This window comes from Cuculus canorus, chromosome 2 (assembly GCF_017976375.1).
Source record: "Cuculus canorus isolate bCucCan1 chromosome 2, bCucCan1.pri, whole genome shotgun sequence".
NCBI lineage: Eukaryota > Metazoa > Chordata > Aves > Cuculiformes > Cuculidae > Cuculus > Cuculus canorus.
Window position 1 is genome coordinate 69,373,190 of NC_071402.1, and position 20,660 is coordinate 69,393,849.

General features: G+C 41.1%; 1 protein-coding gene across 5 annotated transcripts in view; it reads left to right on the forward strand.

Moving 5' to 3' along the window:
- PTPN3 (protein tyrosine phosphatase non-receptor type 3) overlaps positions 1–20,660 on the forward strand; it is a 166,217-nt gene that overhangs the window by 22,469 nt on the left and 123,088 nt on the right. The window contains exon 1 of one of the 5 annotated variants that reach the window (XM_054059145.1): positions 17,778–17,922. The exons of 2 other annotated variants lie outside the window; for them this stretch is intronic. The gene's annotated coding sequence lies outside the window, so the exon portion shown is untranslated. Of the gene's footprint in view, positions 1–17,777; positions 17,923–18,045; positions 18,119–20,660 lie in introns of those variants that run through there. 2 more of the 5 variants (XM_054059147.1, XM_054059146.1) reach the window with 2 other exon arrangements.

The following is a 20,660-nucleotide window of genomic DNA, read 5'->3' on the forward strand; positions in this document are numbered from 1 at the left end:
AAACCACCCAAATCAGAACCCCTTCATTTCCACAAGTCATAAATTATTGTTAATGTGTTGTAACCTAGTGTAAACAGGTTCCTGGCCCATGACTAAGGCTGGTAGGTTGTCCTGCAATGCAAACAACAGCATGGATGTCTTCCAAAGGCGTTGGACGTGGAAAAGGCTCTGCTGGGCTTGGAGTCCTGGGCATCCATTTTCCAGATTGTTGTTTGATTGAGATCTTCAAGACTGGGGCAATTCTACAGGAAATGGAAATCTTGAGGGCTGCAAAATCAGACTTTACAGAAGCTACTTTGTTCAGAGAAGAAGCAGCTGAACGACTACCAGTGACAGCCAGGTCTGATTCCCTGTAAAGGGCACAGCTACTGCAAACGAAGGAATGCGTTTCTCAGGAATTAGGAGTCTTTGTAAGTACCAACCAGCGTGAACGGAACAGCACAGGCAGGATCGGCATTTTCTGTAGAGGTGGTCTTCTTTTTGTCCCTTTCCCTTGCGCCTTCCTACTACTTCCCGCAGCCGGGGGACGAGAGGAGGCTGCGGTCAGCAGAGGGCGGCAAAGGACTGGTGGGAAAGCGCGAACCTGCCTTTCCCCGGCTCAGAAAGAGGGGGAAAGACTTAAAAAAATCTACAGTTGTAAAACAGGCAGTTCGTGTCCTATTCTACCAAAGCCAAGGTGCCTGTGAAATAGGGTTTTTTTTCAGTTTAAAAGCTATTTTTATTTTAGTTAATGATCTCGTTCGCTTTTTACAGGTGAGAAAAAGCAACAGCCACAAAAAAAAAACCAAAACTCAAACCTCAAACTCCCCTAAACAAAAACTGCAGCAGTATTTCCATAACCTTATGGACTTTCAGATGTCCCAGGGCTGTGAAAGATGTTTTCTCTTTTTGAGAAAGAAAGATCTTTTTTCTCATTTTGAGAAAATTCATTTTGTTCGTGACTTTCCTATGTGCTTTTGGTAATTTCAGGCTATTTTTACAAGCCTGGCTCTTTTGGTCCGGCTGATCTTAGCTGTGAGTCTCGAAGGTTTTTTTTTTTTTGCTGGGTGTATTGAGAGTATTTGATGTCACAAGCATACATACCTTTAAAGGCAGTTTTAAAGTGAAGGGTTTATGTGAATTACACTTTCTGGGGGTTTGTCACCAGAATTGCTCCTGACTCATGTATGACTTACTCACCTGCAATGAAGCACTCCTCTCACAAACAGTACATTCACACACAAAGTTACTCAGATACGTCTACCTAGTGTCGTTCACACCCTCTCTTCAGTTCAGATGTTGACTTTATTCAACAGATATTTCCTTTTGCACCCCAAATGAGCTTGCACCATTCCCCATTTCTGCTAGGGCCAGAAAGAGAGCAGGGCTGAGCAGGAGTTTGATCCTGTCCTTGTTAATCATCAGGCATTGTAAATTACTTGTAAATACAGGGTTAAAATCCTCATAACGCAGGCAGAAATAGAAGCAACATCTTTTCTTTCTTTAGAAAGGCACTATAGACCTTACTGATATATGCTATAGCTGTAAGGTTCCATGATCAAGCACAGCATGCTTTGACCTCTATCAGTTTATCTAATGAAATTTTACTCTTCTCTACAAATGCTGCCTTCTTGAACTAAACCCTTCAGAATCCAATCGGAAGCTGTAATCTCTGGTGCAGTGTGCCCATTTGACTGGATGTCACTGGTAAGTAGTGACTATGAGCACCTTTGCAGCTCTGTTCCTCAAGTATCCAGGTCGTTAGGTTTTAGCATAGACACTTACTATAAGTACTAGTTGTCAATTAAAAGTCCACAATTACATCATGTGAAAGGTATTTTTGGCCTCCAAGGAAGCAGTGTATTGACTCATCAGTATGGTCAGCTGGCCAAGTATTCATTTTTTACTATATATTCATTTCTTACTATATATTCATTTCTTACTCTAGTTAAAGTACTGAAAAGGCAAGTAGCCAACAGAAAGACAGGGGAAATATGGACTGACACAAACCTAGAAAGACAAGGTTGGCAGAAATTCGCAGTATTTTTGGCTGTAAATGACTAGTGGCTTTCCAGGCTCAAACTCCTTTAGCAAAATTCAGGACAGCCTGAATTATTTCATTTTAGTTATTTTCTTAAATCTTTATTATCATAGGAAATGTTGTATTGCAATTTCATGCATGCTTTCTAATTTTTTTTTTTTTAAATTGTCACACATTTCCAGTAATTTTCACTGTTTACTGTATTTTCCATCTGTTTTCTAGAGTGCTGAGAATATAGGAGGCAGTTTTTTGAAGTGGAAGATTATCTGAAAGGGTATCACCTCACCAGATTAACTGCTATGCTTTTTCTGTAGCCATTTGACTGAACTTAAATTGAACTAGGAGACTGCGTCTAACCCACCACCAACAAATTAACATAACAACCAAATAAAGTGATGTTCATGGATTCATGACCCAATGCAATTCTGCCATTACACATCTAAACGGTATCTTGAATTTTAGACATTATAGCATTACCTTTATATTGGAATTATAAAACAAAATCACAAAAGCCTCTCTATGGCAAAGGAGAAGTGCTGATGGGAAGAATGCTTTATGTTTGGGAGCAGGAAACTAGTCCTTTAAAGCATCATTCCTTAGATCGGGCTTTCAATATAGATCACTTTAGTAGGTGCTAGAAATTAGGACAAATGACTTTCATATAGTTCTACTTCAATTTCTTTTGTATTACTGAGAGGTCTTCAATCTGGGGCAGAGTTGGATAAAATCTTTCTCTCCTCTGAGATGGCAAATAATAGCAGTTCAAAGGATTTGTTTCTGAACCACACCCCCAGCCACCAGAAAAAGCACTCGTTAAATATAATCTATCTTCTAATTCTCAGCTACACGTATGATCATATTAAAAGTGTTTTCCCCTCTTTCATATGCTCCAAACACGCACGATGTAGTTTGAGAATGGGAAGTTTTCTTTGGATTATCGTACTGTCTTATATTATCAATAAAGTCAATTCCTTTCAGCAAAACCCCTGAAGTTAAGTCTGGAGTTCCACTAATTAGTGGGCCCAATTGCCTTTTTCCTTTCAAGCCGTTTTCTTCTGTAATGGTATACTTCTGCAAATGATAACGTAAATCAGAAATATATTTTGTGCGCAGGTGTGCTTCTCTGCCTGCGTTTTCAAGTGGGCTAATAAACCACAAAATCTCAGTCTTCTGTGTAAAAGAAAATTTTGGGCATTACCAGAAAACAGCAATACATGCAGTTGGCATTTGAAAAACAGAATAAAACAGACCAAAACTGATTGTAACGTTACAAAACACTGAAGCCTGGTTTTCCAAGCAGTGTACATGATAGAAACTTTTGCTCTGATTCACCTTGAGCAAGACTTTTCAATTCATGGTCAGTTTACTTTGTTGCATTAATCCTTTTCCTGTTGTCCTCAGAAATGACTGACAGCCAATGCTTTCCAGTGCTCAGAGCCCCGGTGTGACTTTCTAAGATGATCCTCTCACGTTGACCTCTGAAATCCAGTCTGGAGGAGTGGCATTAACATATTGAAAGAACATGTCCCCTCTGCAGTAAACTTCTTATAAAGCTAGGCTAATGGTGATTTGCATTTTTGCATTTCATTTCTCTTCCTGTGCTGTGTGGAGTTACAGCGCAGCTTTGTCTGATGAAAAAGATTTCAGATACCGAATGCTCTTTTCAGCGGAAATATAAGCGTAAAAAGGAAAGAAGATGGTGGATTGTTAATGAATGCATTTGTTAAATTAGCCCTTCAGCTACAAATGCTTAGGAATATGCTTTAACTTTACGCATGTGAACAGAGCTCTTCAGCTTCCATGGGACTCTTTATGGGCACAGAACAGAGCACATGACCATATGCAGTTTAGAGTCCCTAAGTAAATACTGTGCTTTTTAAATATCCACTTCGATACAAAGATATTAGTCTTGTCACCAAGGGGCTTCTTATTCCCTCCCTCTATTAGAATAGAAATAAATAACAAGATTTAAAAGACACTAAAACTGTTATTGATTTCTGCTACATATTAAGGTCTGCCTGGCTGAAAAATTTCATTAAAATCAATCTTCAAGTCATACTACGTTTTATACCCCTGGCAGAATATTATTTTCAGTAGTAAAGTCTTGCACTGAAATAAATTCCCTTTGGCACACAAAATAATCAAAAATATTTCTAAGGGATCTACTTTTATATGAAAATGGCATAAGTTTTTCTCCAATGTTAAAGAAATTACTGCTGTCAGTTTCTTCAAATAATTCTTATTAAAAACTTTACCAAGCTCCCCATACTAATACCATCAAAACATTACAGTTACAATATTTTACTTAAGACTTTTTTCCTCGGTCTTAACAATAAAAAGGAAATAAAGAGTTCTGAACATTTCACTTTTCACGTGAAAATTTGTGCTACTGCTACTAATATTTTGGAGTTTGATATTGAGGTTTTCAACCAAAGTTTTCCATCAAGTTTGATCTTGAAAAGAATAATGGCAGCAGCGTTCTATGGTTACTATCCAAAATAACAGTTCACATTCTAAATGCTCTTATGCTAACATGGAGTACATATTTTATTTAATTCTACAGTAAGCTATGAACAGTATGAAAGCAAGTTACTTGGAAATGCATGGTTTTAAAAATGATAGACTTTTGATGAATATATGTCACATAGCATACACATCTTCCACTGTGGCAATTGCCTCACAGTGTGGAAGAGACAACAAGAAATTTAACTGTGAGGGATCCCTGGACAGACCAATGAAACCCACAAAACGCAAGCACAAGCTTACAAATTGCAGGATGCATCACCCTCTCTGCCACAAATTTCCTAAGACTCCCAGATACGCAACTTGCAGGAAATGCTGATTAGCTGGCAGGACTCACCACATAAATTAAGCACGAAAAGATGGCAAGCTCTTCATTATTTGCTTCAGGCCTGCTATATCTCTTCCATTTCTCTGAGCTGCACTGCCAGAATTTCACAAAAGACAAGAGAAAAGATTTTTATGGATGTATGGTGTGTAACCCTAATGCTGGACATCAGCACTGCTGTCAAGAATGAATTTATTGAGCATGCTCAATAAATAAATTCAAAGAAACTATGCATGTAACAGTTATCTTGATACTGGCAGGAACAAATTAGCCATACCTGCACACTCTCATGCATAATACTGCTACACTTCTAGGCTCCTTTTATCTATGAACATCCCATTTCTACATACAAGTTTTGAAGACAGGGTTATAAACACATCAGATTATCTGAACAGCAGGAAAGGACAAGTTAAATTCAGGTACAGTTGCAATATGCTCTCTTAATTACTCATTTGGTATCAGTATAACCAATGTAAATGGTGTTGTATTAACAAGCTACTGGATTGGTTGTAAAGAGCTTATGCTAAACTGGGAATTGAACTGTAGCTTAAACTCTGAGCCCTATTTCTTTGATGGGATGAGCTCAGGCAGTGGTGCACAGCAATCACCCATACTGAGACACAAGCCTTGCACACCATTCCATGTTCACTTGGAAGAATAAGCCAACTTATTTGAATCGTAGACATGAGAAAGGCTGGCTGGGATGAGTTCTTAATAGCTTTTAATTACCAGGTGCTTTTTGTGGTTTCATGTCAGTAAATGATGCAAATTTTGTCCAGGGAAAAAAAGGTTTGTCTCCATTTTATTTATTTTGAGAAATAAATTATTGTTTAAGTTTGGCTCTATGGACTTTCACAGCACAGTGACAATGAAATTTGTTCCTCTTAGCTCTTCAGAAGTATGTATACACAGAGCAGGAGAGGGGAAATGGGGAAGAAGAAATAGGTTACCATTCCTTATTATTTTGGAGTTTTCTTTCACTTCTTCAAATGTGTAAAGAAAATCTCTTAAAGTGGTGAGACATACTTTTGCTCTCAAAAGCTCCTTGTAGCAATAGATAGATCCCCCAAACCTGCAAACATTTTACGTTTTAGCAGGCTGAATTACTTTTTCACTTCAGGCAAATTATGGCTGAAATTAGAAATGACCTTCACAGACAGCACTGCAAATGATAGTAAGAACATCTGCAATATAGTCTCAGGGATTATGTTTCCAAAAGACCTTGTAAAATTCTTCATTTCCTTGCCTGTGCTGTTTTGGTGGTCAGCAGAGCAGAGGTCATTTTGTTTGTTTTACTCCATGACTTTGCTTTGCCAGACATGTCTGGGAGACACATCATGGTCCTTTAGAAACAAATTGTGTCATGTAGTAAACAAATTACTTTAAAAGCATTGTGTCAAAGGCTACTTCTGTTCCCAGCTGTTAAATTCGTAGCACGACTTTGCTATATTCTTTGCCTTTAGAAAGCTGCTGATCCTACATTAGCAAGTGAACCTAACTTTACAATTGGAACAACTGATGAAATACAGTGAAATCAATAGTGATGATGTTAAAATAAATATTGTGCAGAAAAATAAATGTTACTATTTATGAAGCAGGGAAGGTCACACGCTATAGAAAATAATGAATGCATTTATCTGAGCCACTGTATCGCATTCAAAAATGCGATGAAAGAGGGCGATGAAAGCCCTCTGAACAGTGAGTCATCCCTTTGCAAACGTTTCTCTCTTACATCACTTATAATAGAAACTACTTGTGTAGCCTCTGTCTTTGTTGTCAGTGTACGAATCATTGAGGCATGACTAGGACCCTATCATATAGCCCTTGCTCCCTTTTAATTCAAGTGGAGTCTTGTTTGATGATAAAACTATTGCAGCAGGGAACTATATTTAAAACTCGGTGACTCATCCATCTTAAGGATTTTTTTGGAGTCATTAGTGGGTCATATAACTATATATATTTCATTCAAGTTCACATTATAGTTCCCACCTATAATTGTAGTTATTTTGCTCCAATTAATTCTCTAATAGAACGGCAGTCTTTAACCCACTGTTAGCAATTTCCCCCTTTACTTTGTGGTCTGTTGTTTGACAGTTTTTTGACACAGTCCAATCTGAAATTCTCAGATTGTAGAATGCCAGGTTACAGCAGTATTTGGTATTAGAGTTATTGACTCATAAAGAAAGGTTTGGAGGAAAAGTATCAGAAATCATTGTTTCAGTCGTTCTGTTGTAGTAGAATAGTTGAATTTTAATTTGCATAAAGGATAAATAGCCTAATTTTATCACATTTATTTGTTCTTTCTGTAATTAAAATAGTCTTTCAGCAGTTAGAAGATTTAAAAAATGCTTTTACTTTGCCATTTCAAGCCAGGAAAGAAGTTACTATCTTTTTTTTTCCTTCTTTTATTTTATTTTCCCTTTTGAATAGGTATGAAAACTTAAGATATAGTTTCAATAATAAACACATCAGTTTATTCAGTATCTTATCATGCCAAAACATCTTTATATTCAAGCATCAGCAATGAGATCATCTCTGCTTTGAAAACAGTTTTTGTTAGCTATCAGGCTTTACAGAGACAGTAAAGTCACCAGAGGAAGTATTGGTGATTACATCACATTTGTAATTCTAGAATTATAAAAGTCCCATATGGATGGGAAGGCAGGAAAGGAGAAACATGTGATGGCACTATACACTTGTTTATTTATAGAAACAGTAGTTAACCAAAAGTACCCAAATTGCTCATATTGGCATCCTAACTCTGCACAGGATCCACATGATTCTGAGCATCAAAAACTGTGGTTCCCAGTGGAAGAAGACACCGGGTGGCATCCAAATTCCATGTTTAGTTCCCACACTTCCTAATAAAATGGAAAATCTTCGATATGGGATCTTTCAGAAAGCAGCATGCACTCCCCCGCCATCCTGAGCATTTCAGAGCCATTAGATGCCACTCTTGCCACATGTTTAATCTAGAAATGCTGGCTTTGATCCTTTCCCAGGGAAAGTAGGAAATAATGAATTGACTAAAGCAATTTGAAAATTTTCTTAGGCTTAGGATTCTTAGGCATCTGGACACTTTGGGGAGCATGTCTTGCTCTGCTTGGAATAATTACGATTGAGAGCACTTGTCTGCAGTGCTGGAACCTCCATAATAAATCTTGTTCCACTTTACTCTGGAAAGGAAGGAGCCAATCTAAAGACCTAAAGTATGGACCCAAGAGTCCAAAATAGCAGTAAGCTGCTTAGATCCCATTGTCTGCTCTGTAGAGAAAAGAAACAGAAACATTCATAGCAGGCTAAAGACAACCAAGCTTCCATTATGCACAAACAAAAGAAATAGCTAGTGACAAATAACATCAAGAACATTCTGAACTATTTAACACAATAAATTTGAAAGGCTGCAATCTCTTCCTTCTGCTTCCTCTCCTTGCCCTCCCACTGCCTCTCATTACTGAACAGACTTCTGCTATTGACAAGCATTTACGCAGCACAGCGCCAGAGCAGCCTAACCCATTCTAAGGCCAGGCTGTGACAAAATCTTTTCCTTCACTCTGGTCATGTTTTACTATTTTTGCCTTGCAAGTACACCAGAGACACTGCAAACCCCATCATGAGATGATTCACGGAGAGGAAGGCTAATCACCATTGTCTGGCTAGCTTTGTACTGCCCCAAATTCTAACTTTTGAGAAATCATGTTAATTCTGAGAAATGGTTTTGCAACAAAGAGGAAAAAAAATCAGGAAATTAAATTTGTTCTCAGAATTGGCCAATATTTTAAAAGGCTTTGAGAACCCCCGAAAAGATAGCTTTGTGACAAGGAATACATAACATTCCAATACTAAATGGGATCCTTTAATTCAGACCTTTGCTAGGAGGGCACAATTATGAATCTCTGAATGATTTTAACACTGTTATTTTATAATTTGAGGGTGCATGACTCTGCAGGCTTAATGCTCTCTTTTAATTCTTTTTTATGTGTGTAAACCACAGAACGATGATAGGTCTTTCAGAGCTTTAGACCATTTCTCATGAGAGTCAGGATATGTATGAACAGCATGAAAGGCCAGTTACAACACGGGTGGACTAAATTTAAAACTCCTGCATTATAATCCTTAGTGTATACAAGGCACCAAAACAGAGGCTTTAGGAACACCTGATTTTGGTAACGCGCAGTCTATGTCCCTTGAGTTGTACTTCTGCTGACTGTCACATTTGCGCTGGTAGGGCTCTGAAACCACAGCTCAGGTAATACCTAGTCCTGATTAGAATCTAGAAATAAGGGACATAAATCCTACCTATATTCAAGAGCACAGATCCCAAGTGAACAGAGCTACATCTCTGGAGCACCTGAGGCAGAGATGTGAGACTTAACAGGACCCTGTGTAGGAAGCGCTTCCCACCACTGACAACAGTATCTCTCTGCTGAAGATGTTGACCAAGTACTCTCGATTCAGTGTGTTGGCAGGTCTTCAACACAACATGAACTGGAAAACTTTTCCCTCACACTCTGTTGAAGCAGTGCAAGAGATGCATGTAGCAATCCTGATTTTACTCCAGAGCTGGGCATCTGTAAGCTCAATTCTACAACATCCAGCTTTTAAGTCCTCTGACACATACATGACTGTGCATGTCACAACAAATACAGTCAGACATATATGAGAGCTCACAGGAAGAAAACCTCTTTGGCTACTTTATATTCTAGATACCTAGAGAACAAGACCTCATAGCTACTGTAAGTTTATAGCTAAATAGAACAACTTCTCTTCCATCCAAAACGGGGCCTCATTAGTATTTTCATTGTATAGTTTTTTAAAACATCAGCCTGGAAATCAATTAGTGTAGTCAAGCTGTTGCCTTCTGATCCCCAGACTCCAGACCTAATTCCTTATGTGTTCTCCCCTTAGGTACGTTATAACCCTGTGTGCTACTGGACTGAATTGTGCTGAATACAAAAATGCTGAAGCATTTGCACATTTTATTAATAACCTCCTAAAAGAAGCATAGTTAAGGGGTTTTGTGGGGTTCTTTCTATTTTTTTTTTTTTGCATTAATTGTGACCTTCAGAAAGACGCTGCTGTATTACTAATCTCCTGAAACATATGGTTTCCTTGTCGGAGGGTGAGTGGGAAGAGGGATCTAATTATTTTTTTTCCCATTTTTTCACAGCATTAATGAACGCTGCTGTACGATAACATAGGCAAAAGGGAAGGCTATTCTTTCCATTTATGCAGGACACCAAATAACACAGAAGCACTAATGTCATTAATTGACCCATATGCCAGCTTTTGGAAGGTGTTTTTTGTTTTCACAATGGTCACAGCAGTATTAACAACAGTACAGCAAGAACAGTTACCCAGTTAAACACACTAGGCAGATATGGTTCACAGAAAACTAGTAAATGTGGAGTTGTTCTGCTTTTGTTTTTTAAAGAAAGTCTGATTGCCATAGATGTGCATGTAGAAACAAATTCAGAGAATGATTCAACCTGTCTTAAATAGAATGATTTGATGGGAAATCAAGCAGCAGCAAGATACAGCCATCTCATGGCAGCCAGGTTAGATTTGGCATACATTGCAATGTAAATCAGAACAGTAAAATCAGCTGTGGGGTTTTTTTCCCTTTAGGGGACATATCAAGTCACATCATTAAGGCTCATTGGTTGTCTGCTAAATTCAGAGCAGTATTTCTCAAGGAATCAGGAAAGTGACGTGTAAAGTTTAAAGACTTTTCTTCCAGCTTGTTTATACACACGTGAATCAGGAAACCAAAAAAGAGAACTCACTCATTCAATACAGGAGACTAATGACAACACATTGCAGCCTATGATAATGTGGATTCACTTAAATATCACACTTTTCAGGACTGCAAATGGCATTATTTTACTTATTCTGGCTTGCAGCACAGTGTCTGTTCTAAAGCTTGTGTGCTTGCCCCTTGCTCTAAAGCTGAGCTTGCACTTCAATTTAAAGCTGACACAACTGGTGAAACATTAAAATGTACACCCTGATCAACAACATTCCCCACCCACATCATGCAAATCAATCAACCAGAATGACAAGAAAAGTGCCCAACACTCCCTGAAGGCTCAATTCGTATCTTTCAAGCTTCAATTAAAGCAGCTTTCTTCAATGTTCTATCTCAAATTCAAATAACGCAGAACTTAAAATGGGCTGCTGTTACACTTTAGGGAGTGGTAATTTTGATTGAAACAAAATATGTTTTACGGAAAATTAGCATAGTGCCACATTGTTTCTCTTGTGCAGCTACGTTATATATGTATACTGGGTTCATTTAAATGAGATCCATTTAAACATGTTTTCCATGGGTAATTGCTAAATGCAAAACATTTGCAAATTTTAGACAAAGCAAAAATTATTTGACACTTCTTTCCTATGAACAACATTTTTCTAGATTGAAAAAGATGTATCCTGGAGTAGGGAAATACTGTTATAACTGAATGAAAAAAAAAATCCATGAGTTACAACAATATGTCTCCCTTTTTCATAATTTATGTATTGTTGATAAAAGGAAATCATTGAGTGGCCATAAGGAGGAGTAAAAGAAAGCCAAGCCAAAAAGACAATTTGAGATGTACGCCTGCCAGTGACAGAAAGGTCAATATTCATGTTAATACATATTCACCACACTACTGATCAGATAATCAGAGGCAAAAATTATTAGAATCACTGCATAACATCACTTGCTTCATAGGAGCCTGTAAGTAAATGTAGGTACTTCTCACAATCTCAGCCAAAGTGTGGGAGGAGGATAACATCCATGAAGACTGTGCAAGCACATAAATTACTTTGGTCAGACAAGTTACTGTCTTAACTGCTGAGAAATGTTCACTGTCAGTGTGTATCCTCCTGATCCATATTCACTTACCACCAGTGTTTTGTGATAATCTGAAAATACCTTAAGACACTTCAGTTTTGTTTGGCAAGTTCATTGTTAATTTATGTTTTTAAATACTGGGACTTCAAAATATGTTTCATGAACTTGAGATAAGTATAGTTGTTAGAACTTTAGTGTCTCTGGAAATGGAGTGAAACTTATTCTGTGCATGCATATGTAGATATATCTATAAGGCAGTGTGACCACATCTGGAGCTCAGATTGCCAAACATTTTCTTTATACAGATCCAGTTTCAGTTACAACCGTGCCATAATTTAATTATTTGGGATGAAGTTTCCCATCATGAGCTTCTGCCTCCGGCTGAACTGAGTTTATGAATAATTTAACCTTTTCAAGAGGAAGAGTTAGGATGAAAAATTGCTAACTAAAACCAAGAATACAAACCCTTTCTTTGTAACTGTCTCTTGAGAAGCTTTGGCATGTTCGTGTTTCTGACAGCAAGGAGTCTTCTGCTGACCTGAAGGAAACCCTCACAATGTGGCTGATTAACTTCCAAAAATCTGTTTGTGTGCAAACACAGATATAAATATACGCATATGTATATTTACTCAGTAGAGGCTTGCTGGTCTTGACAACACAAGCCTACAGTATTTTACCCTCCCACAGGTTACCCAGACTACAGACATGAATTAATAGATGCCTCAGGAAGTCTTTTCCTTTACTCCTCTCTAATAACGAATCAATCCCTATATCCAGGATATTATACTTAAGTGGCACTTAAAACATGCAATGAAAGAGGTTCTGCCATTTGCCTAGGTAGCTTGGTTTATATCTACAAAGATTTGTTCTAACATATAATTCTAATCTTTTAATGAAGCTGTTTGCAGTTCATTCCATCCCTAGAAGATGTTGTACATGACTGTTGTCTGGTTGTCCTGTACCCATCCATAACCTGTCCAAATCTTTAACTTTTCCCTGTTAGACTTGTTTGCTAAATCTGTTATTCATAATTCTTTCCTCTAGGTTGTGACAAACTGGTTGCTAAGTGTCACAGAATCATTTTATACCTCTCTTAAAACATGCTCTGTTCTCTACCTCCATCTAAGTCACAGCCCAGCAACAATCAGGACTTTTTCCTGCTAATCTTTCCCTGGATACTAACAATAAGAAAGCCTTCCTAAGCTGGGAAATCAGACCGTGGTTTCATGAAGTCACTAGTGGTAGTGTAAGCTGGCTATGCTGCTCAAATAAGCAGCCTCCTCTTCTACTGAACTTTTTACAGTGCTACACTTTTCCTTGTATCACTACAAATTAACTGGAGAACCTATCTATATTAAAATTAACACTACCCACAATTTTTTTCCTTACCTAGTTTCAAGCAGTGCCTGGTGCCTGTCTAGGTAGCTGCATAAACTGCTATCAGAGATGTTTGCTACTGCTACAGGACTTCTGCGTGGTGCTGAGGAAGTCACTCCAACACGACTTCTTCCTCTGATCAGTAATCAAGCACTTTCCTTTTCTGAGTAAAATGAACAGAGGCTCAGGTTGTGATTTTTGTATTTAAATAAGTGGTCAGAGATATGACTGAAAAGCACTGAGAGTTGAAAAACTGTCCCCTATATGTCTTCAGCTGGATTCTTAACAGGATGAGAGTAGCCATTTAGTTTGTAGGTGTTAACATGTGCAGTGAAGGAAGCTGTTGAGACATGCAGTGAATGGGAGAGAATCCTTCAAAAAATAGTGTTTGTGAAATTACAGAAAATAATAATGCCTCTGTCACAAGAGGTAAAATTAACAGAGACAACCTTTATCCCATTTGTTTGGTTTTGTGGATAGTGGTGTTTTTTCTCTTTTAATTTCAAGGTGTTAATTTCATGGAATTAGTATTTTGTCCACACTTTTAGTTGAGTGATAGGAAAATGACTTAGGGGTAATAAATTCATATTTATCTAATCTAGCACATTTTGACAAATAGATGCTGTGTAGGAATACTCATGTGTGGAAGTAGTTTTGAAACATAACTATTTTGTTATCAGCTGATACCACATTTTGTGGGAGATATAATTTATAGGTGGGAGAAATTCACCAGTGCTTCTATAGTATCCTGTGCATGGCAGTTGTAGCTAATATATTCCTTCTTCTCTCCCCTGCTCTTAGTTAGACTAGGATTCTCTGCCTTTCCATAGAACCAAGGAATTTGGGAATGTGCTTGCCAAGAACAGATTTTCAGAGCTGTAAGTAATTATGTGTAACACAAAGCTGTTTGCTCCCATTAAATCTGCAACTCCCAGTCAAAGGGATGCTCTTCCTCACTGGTAAGACTGACTGTACTTGATACAATAGGTAATAGTTTTAACATACAGGAAGACCAGGATTATGTAGTTCCTTCAAGTTCCAACAATATAATTTCTGATATAATGGAAGAGTTGCCTACTGCACAGCTTTTGTCCTACTGGAAACGTAGGAATTGTGCAACTAAATCAAATGCCTAAATACACTATTATTTCATCTCTAAAAGTCATTAGGCCCTGACTATGATTAGCTGGAATGCATTGGCTATTACTGTCACTAAATTAATGCTCCTCTAAACTTACATGGGTCCATGCGAAAGGCAAGATGCAGTAACCTTAAATACGGGAAGCAGCAGCTTGGCCTTTGGCTGCGTGTTAATTTCATGTATCGGTGATGTAACACAATCTACTGCATTCTTTCTAAAGGAAGAGGTGATGACTATTGCTCACGAAGTGCTTTGACTGTTTGGAAAATGCAGAGTATCAGTTTAAAGGCTCTTTAACTTCCTCACACGACACAGAAAGTGTTAAGAGGGATCTAATCCTCACTCATTTAACAGAAGAAGTTCTGGTAGAAACACACTGACCTAATGGGCTGATCCAGGGTGGCAGTGCTGGTGCTTTTTCCACAAACTCTATCATCCCAGACTGAAATATTCTCACAGTTGGAGGAATATTGCAGAATTAATAAATGAACTTATTACCACTTAGAGTCTCAGAATCAGTTAACTAGCATGAAGCCTGTTGATTTTGAATATTTCATTAAGATTTAAATGTGTGGAAGATGAAGTCTATGCACTTTTTAAAAATAAAGAAGGATTAGATTATTAGATGGCGTCCTTAAGTAAGTCTTTTGGATAGCTCACTCTTCAAGGTAGGTATTAATGAATATGTTCGTGACTGTGAGAGAGAATTGTCCAGAGGAACTCGCAGGAAATCTGAAAAACTCTGTGAATCAGCCATGCTGAGCAGCAATGTGCATCGTCCCTGGTGGGAAAACACGTGATACAGCTATGCTCCTCCCAGTGCTCAAATTTAGCAGTACTTTGTAGACAAGCATAAATTGTGTCCCATTCTTCTGCATTCACTGCATCTGGAGTTGCTACCTTCAACCTACTTCACTCAAACTAGCCAGCAAAGTGACATACCGAGGAATGGCTGACTAGATAAGCAGTACAGAGCAACAAGACTGCAAGAGCAGAGTTACATTTTGGAAAACCACATATCCACAGCAGGGATACTTATACTGTGTAGTGCAGAGGAGCCTAAATTAAATTTGGAAAGAGTGATTTTGGAATTTGAAACCCTATAGCCAGGTCAAGGAATAGTCCCATAAGATTTTCTCTGGCATGTCTCTTGTCTTCTTTAGATCTGCATCTCTTGCATGGAGGTTCTGGCACAGCAGTTCACTGTCTCTTTGCTCCCATCCTTGCATTTGTGTCAACAGAGATGTCTGACAACAGGGATCAAAACAAATCAGGAAAATAATACTCAAGTTTCATACGTTTTTGAGAGGTTTTGTGTATGATTTAACCTGGACCCTTCCATTGATGTCATTTACAGTTGCATTAGCACAATTGTGCCACAAGGACAAGAACAAGCATCTGGAAATTTCTTTAACCGGTTTTGCCACTGGAGAAAACATACCACCGGATTGCTTAGCCACTGAGCTACTCTGCTTCAGTTAATGAGCTCTGCTAAAAGGCTCAGTTAATTAGCATGGGTGTAGTGTCACTCTGACACAGTTATACCACTTGCAAGACCTGAGATAATCCATCTACACAATGCTGCAGTGTACCCTGTAAGAACTAGGAAAGTAAGAGGAAAGCAGCAGTGCGTGGCACATGCCCCTATGCCTTCTGGGGACCTCAGTCTCCTGGTCTCATCAGCAGCCATGCCTGTCCACCTCCCTTAGGAGAAGCAAGGGAACAGTGCGTCTATAAACTGCTTTTTTTTTTGATTAGTGGTTAACTGGTTGTGAGACTCAAAGTGTGAATAAGTTCATTTGTTAATTCTGTACCATTTCTTCAGACTGTGAGAGTGTGTAAGTCTGGAATGATAGAGTGTGTGAAAAAAGCACCAGCATTGCCACCCCAGATCAGCCTATTAGGTTAGTATGTTTCCACCAGAACCTCTCCTGCTCAATGAATGAGGATGAGACCGCTTTAACACTGTGTGTGCTGCGTAAGGAAGTTAAACTTCCTTTAAACTTCCTTCATGTGCCTCTGCATCTGCCTTGTTACTAACCGAGGTGACAAACCAGGCAGACATCAGGTTCCCCATGTCCTCACACAGCCTGTCAGCTGGTCTAGGCATCAAGTGGACGAGGCGGGCTTTGCCGATCTCCTGCCCACCCTGCAGCCTCATGCTGTAACTCCCATGTGCCCCGCAGCCAGGAGGTACAGTCGTAGAATCATAGAATCACCAGGTTGGAAAAGACCTCTTGGATCATTGAGTCCAACCATTCCTATCTGCCATTAAACCACGTCCCTGAGCACCTCCGTCTACCTGTCTTTTAAATACCTCCAGGGATGGTGACTCAACCTCCTCCCTGGGCAGCCTCTGCCAGTGCCCAATGACCCTTTCTGTGAAATTTTTTTTTCCTGATGTCCAGCCTGAACCTCCCCTGGAGCAGCTTGAGGCCATTTCCTCTTGTCCTGTCCCCTGTCACTTGGGAGAAGAGGCCAGCTCTCTCCTCTCTACACCCTCCTCTCAGGTAGTTGTAGAGAGCAATAAGGTCTCCCCTCAGCCTCCTCTTGTCCAGGCAACAACCCCAGCTCCCTCAGCCGCCCCTCATAAGACTTGTTCTCCAGCCCCCTCACCAGCTTCGTTGCTCTTCTCTGGACACGCTCCAGAGCCTCAACATCCTTCTTGTGGTGAGGGGCCCAGAACTGAACACAGTACTCAAGGTGCAGTCTCACCAGTGCCGAGTACAGGGGCAGAATCACCTCCCCGGACCTGCTGGTCACACCCTTTCTGATACAAGCCAAGATGCCATTGGCCTTCTTGGCCACCTGGGCACACTGCTGAGTGTGCTGGGCACACTCATGTTCAGTCGCTGTCAACCAACACCCCCAGGCCCTTCTCCTCCAGGCAGCTTTCTAGCCACTCTTCCCCTGGTCTGTAGCTCCAAGTGCAGGACCTGGCAGTCTGTACGCTGCAGCCAGAGCAGCTCAGGGAGTTGTTGTCCCCCAACAAAAGAAGGATATAGAACTGCTGAAATGGTCCAGAGGAGAGCCATGAGGTTGATCAGAGGGTTGAAAAACCTCTGCTGTGAGGACAGGCTGAGAGAGCTGGTCTTGTTCAGCGTGGAGAAGAGAAGGCTCTTCTTATAGCAGCCTTCCCGTACATGAAGGGTCAACAGGAAAGCTGGGGAGGGACTTTTGACGAGGGCACAGAGTGACAGGACAAAGGGGAATGCCTTTAAATTGGAAGGGGGGCGATTTAGGCTAGACATTATGAAGAAATCCATCACGATAAAGGTGGTAAGACGCTGGCCCCCGCTGCCCAGGGAAGCTATGGATGCCCCCTCCCTGGAGGCGTTCAAGGCCAGGTTGGATGGAGCCTCGAGAAGGCTGGTCTGTGTCCCTGCCCACGGCAGAGGGGTTGGAACTGGATGATCTATAAGGCCCCTTCTAACCCGATCCTATTGCTCCCTCCCTATGGGAGGGGCGGCAGAGAGCCGAGCGCCCGTCCCAAGCTCCCCTCTCCCGTTCCCCCCCCGCGGGCGGGTGCCGCTAGGGGGCGGCAGGCCCCGCCCCGCCCGGGCGCAGGAGCGGGCGGCGCCGCGGGAGCGGGGCGGGTGGCGGCTCGGCGCTCCCACGCTCCGCACCTGCTGCCCTCGCTCTGCGCCGTGCGGCCCTTCCGCGGCCCCGGGGGGACAGCGGCGGCGGCGGCGCTGCAGGTACCGGGCGGGGCGGCGGGGGCGGCGCGGGGAGACGGGGCGGCGGGGGAAAAGTTGGTGCTGCCGGGTAGGCGGGAGCGCCGGGGCCGCCTTCGCACCTCCCTCCTCCTCCTCCTCCTCGGCGCGGCGGGCGGAGCGCGCGGGCGGGCGGCTGCCCCGCGGGACAGCGGCGGGGGCGGCGGCGGCGGGAGCGGAGGTGAGCGGCGGCGCTGGAGGCGCTGTGCCGGTGTCCTGTCCCGTTCCCTGCCGTCCCGTTCCGTCCCGTCACATTCCGTGCCTTTCCCTGCCGTCCCGAACCGTGCCGTCCCGTGCCTTTTCCTGCCGTTCTCTGCCGAGCCGTTCCGTCGCATTCCGTGCCTTTTCCTACCGTGCCATCCCATCACATTCCATACCTTTCCCTGCAGTGTCTTTCCCTGCTGTGCTGTTCCCTGCCGTGCCATCCCATCGCATTCCGTGCTGTTCCCTACCGTGCCATCCCATCGCATTCTATGCCTTTCCCTGCCGTTCTGTGCCCTGCCGTCCCATCGTATTTCCATGCCTTTCTCTGCCGTCTCGTGCATCCCATCGCATTCCGTGCCTTTCCCGGCCGTCCCGTGCAATTCCGTGCCATGCCATGCCATGCCATCCCATGCGTTCCACGCCGTTCCCTGCCATTCCATTCCATTCCGTGCGGCGCCCCGGGGCTCGGCGCTGCCCTGCTCCGCGCCCCGCGGTCCCTCCGCTTTCTTTCCGCCTCGGTGCCTCGTGTTTTTCCTACTCGGCTGCCGGGAGAACGGTCCTGTCCCATCCCGTCCCAGCTCACTCCTGCGCTTGGCTTTGCTCACTCCTCTCACAAGGCGGGTTTGGCTCCTTCCCTCATCCGACCTCTTCTTCCCCCAAATCCTAATCGAGCACCTCGTGTCTTGCGTCCAGTCTTATGGTGTAGAAATATAATAGTCTCCAGTACATAGTATATCCATATCTATATCCACAGTATATATGTCCAAAATGTCCATCATCTAAAAATATATAAGAAGTGTGAACAGAAGTTACCCTTACGGAGTTGTGAAACAGATGCAACGACAGTAAAAGATGATATTTCTTTTAATATAGTATTCCCATTAATCTTACGGCATTTCTCATTTCCTCTCTTTACTGAGATCATCTGAAGTAATTAGCCTCTCCTTCTGTTGCTTCTCGCTTTCCTCTCCTTTAAAGATCCATCCTCTTTTGGTTTTTCTCTTTTTTTTTTTTTTGGATTTCACTGCTAGGATGGTTGCTTCCCTTGTAGCTTTCAGCTTGTCATCCAAATTGTTCCGGCTGTAATACCTCTATAACAGAAATTAGAACAAATTAATGTTTTGTTAATATTAAGTACTGGTACTGCTACTTCAGTCATCCACAACTGTCTTTTTGGCATATATATATATATATATATATATAACTGAAGTACTAATTTTGTACAATATTGCATAAAACCCAATATTTAAGAAAGTGAGCTTAGATGTGTAGAATATGTAGCTTCAGAGGGGAGTTGCACTTATATGTTTTTTTTCTTTAGTGTATCTAAAACTAATCTGTAGAAGAAATTGCCCCTATTATCTAGGCGGGTTTGATGGTAAAGGAAACCCTTAAGGAACAGGAATGTGGGGAAGAAAGGTCTACTTAATCACCATATCTGGAAAAACTTGATAATGAAATACAAATACTAACTTTTTATGGTGCTGACATTCTCTGGCACTGTCTTGTGGCAAAAATGCCATGATGGGTTGGTGACAAATGTCTAGTACATCTTTGTTTCTTAGTTGATGCACTTAACAAAACGGCTTATTTGAGGAACCAACTTGTGTTGATAAGATTGATTTTGTTTCATTAAACATTCTAATATTACTGGCAGTAGATTCCTGGAAAAACTCCTAATGCTTGTCATCTCTCTCTGTGATTTAATCAGCGTTTCTTATGTGTCTGTTATCACCTTTTTTTGCGCGTTCTAAGACAGGGACAGTTAGTTCATGATTTCAGGACAGAAATCTTGGGTAATATCACAGCAACATGTAGTGTACAATACTTAACTTTTTACCCCTTTACCTCCAAAATACTTTTAGTACAAACTAAGACTGTAATAAGACTACGTTGTAATATAATAGCATATCCAGAAAGCTCCATAATTGCTTCTTAATTCATCAATTTGTATTATTGGTGTAATGTGCTTAATGCAGAAGATGATAGTGAAAAAGCTAGTGTGGTAGTAACGTCATCATCTTGCATACATTCATGACTTGTTAAATAATACATCTTGTATTCATCCCCTACAGTGGTGTAAAATAGCAACTAATTTCTGAAGATCTTGGGTATTTTTTTTTAATAGTCAGTATTATAACAGAGACAACTGTCTGTATGGTTGTCTCAGGGGAGACTTTATCACTCGCTAGACGTGAGTGTTGGTCTTTTCTCCCAAATAAAAAGTGGTAGGATGAGAGGGAATGGCCTTGAGCTGTGCCAGGGGAGATTTAGATTGGCTATCAGGACAAATTTCTTCACTGAAAGGGTTATCAAGCACTGGAACTGGCTGCCCAGGGAAGTGAATGATTGAATGGTTTGGGTTGGAAGGGATCTTAAAGAACATCCAGGTCTGACCCCCCTGCCACAGGCAGGGACACCTTCCAGTGGATCAGGTTGCTCAAAGCGTTATCCAGCCTGGCCTTGAGTGGTTGAGTCACTGTCCTTGGAGGTATTTAAAAGACGTGTAGATGTGCTTA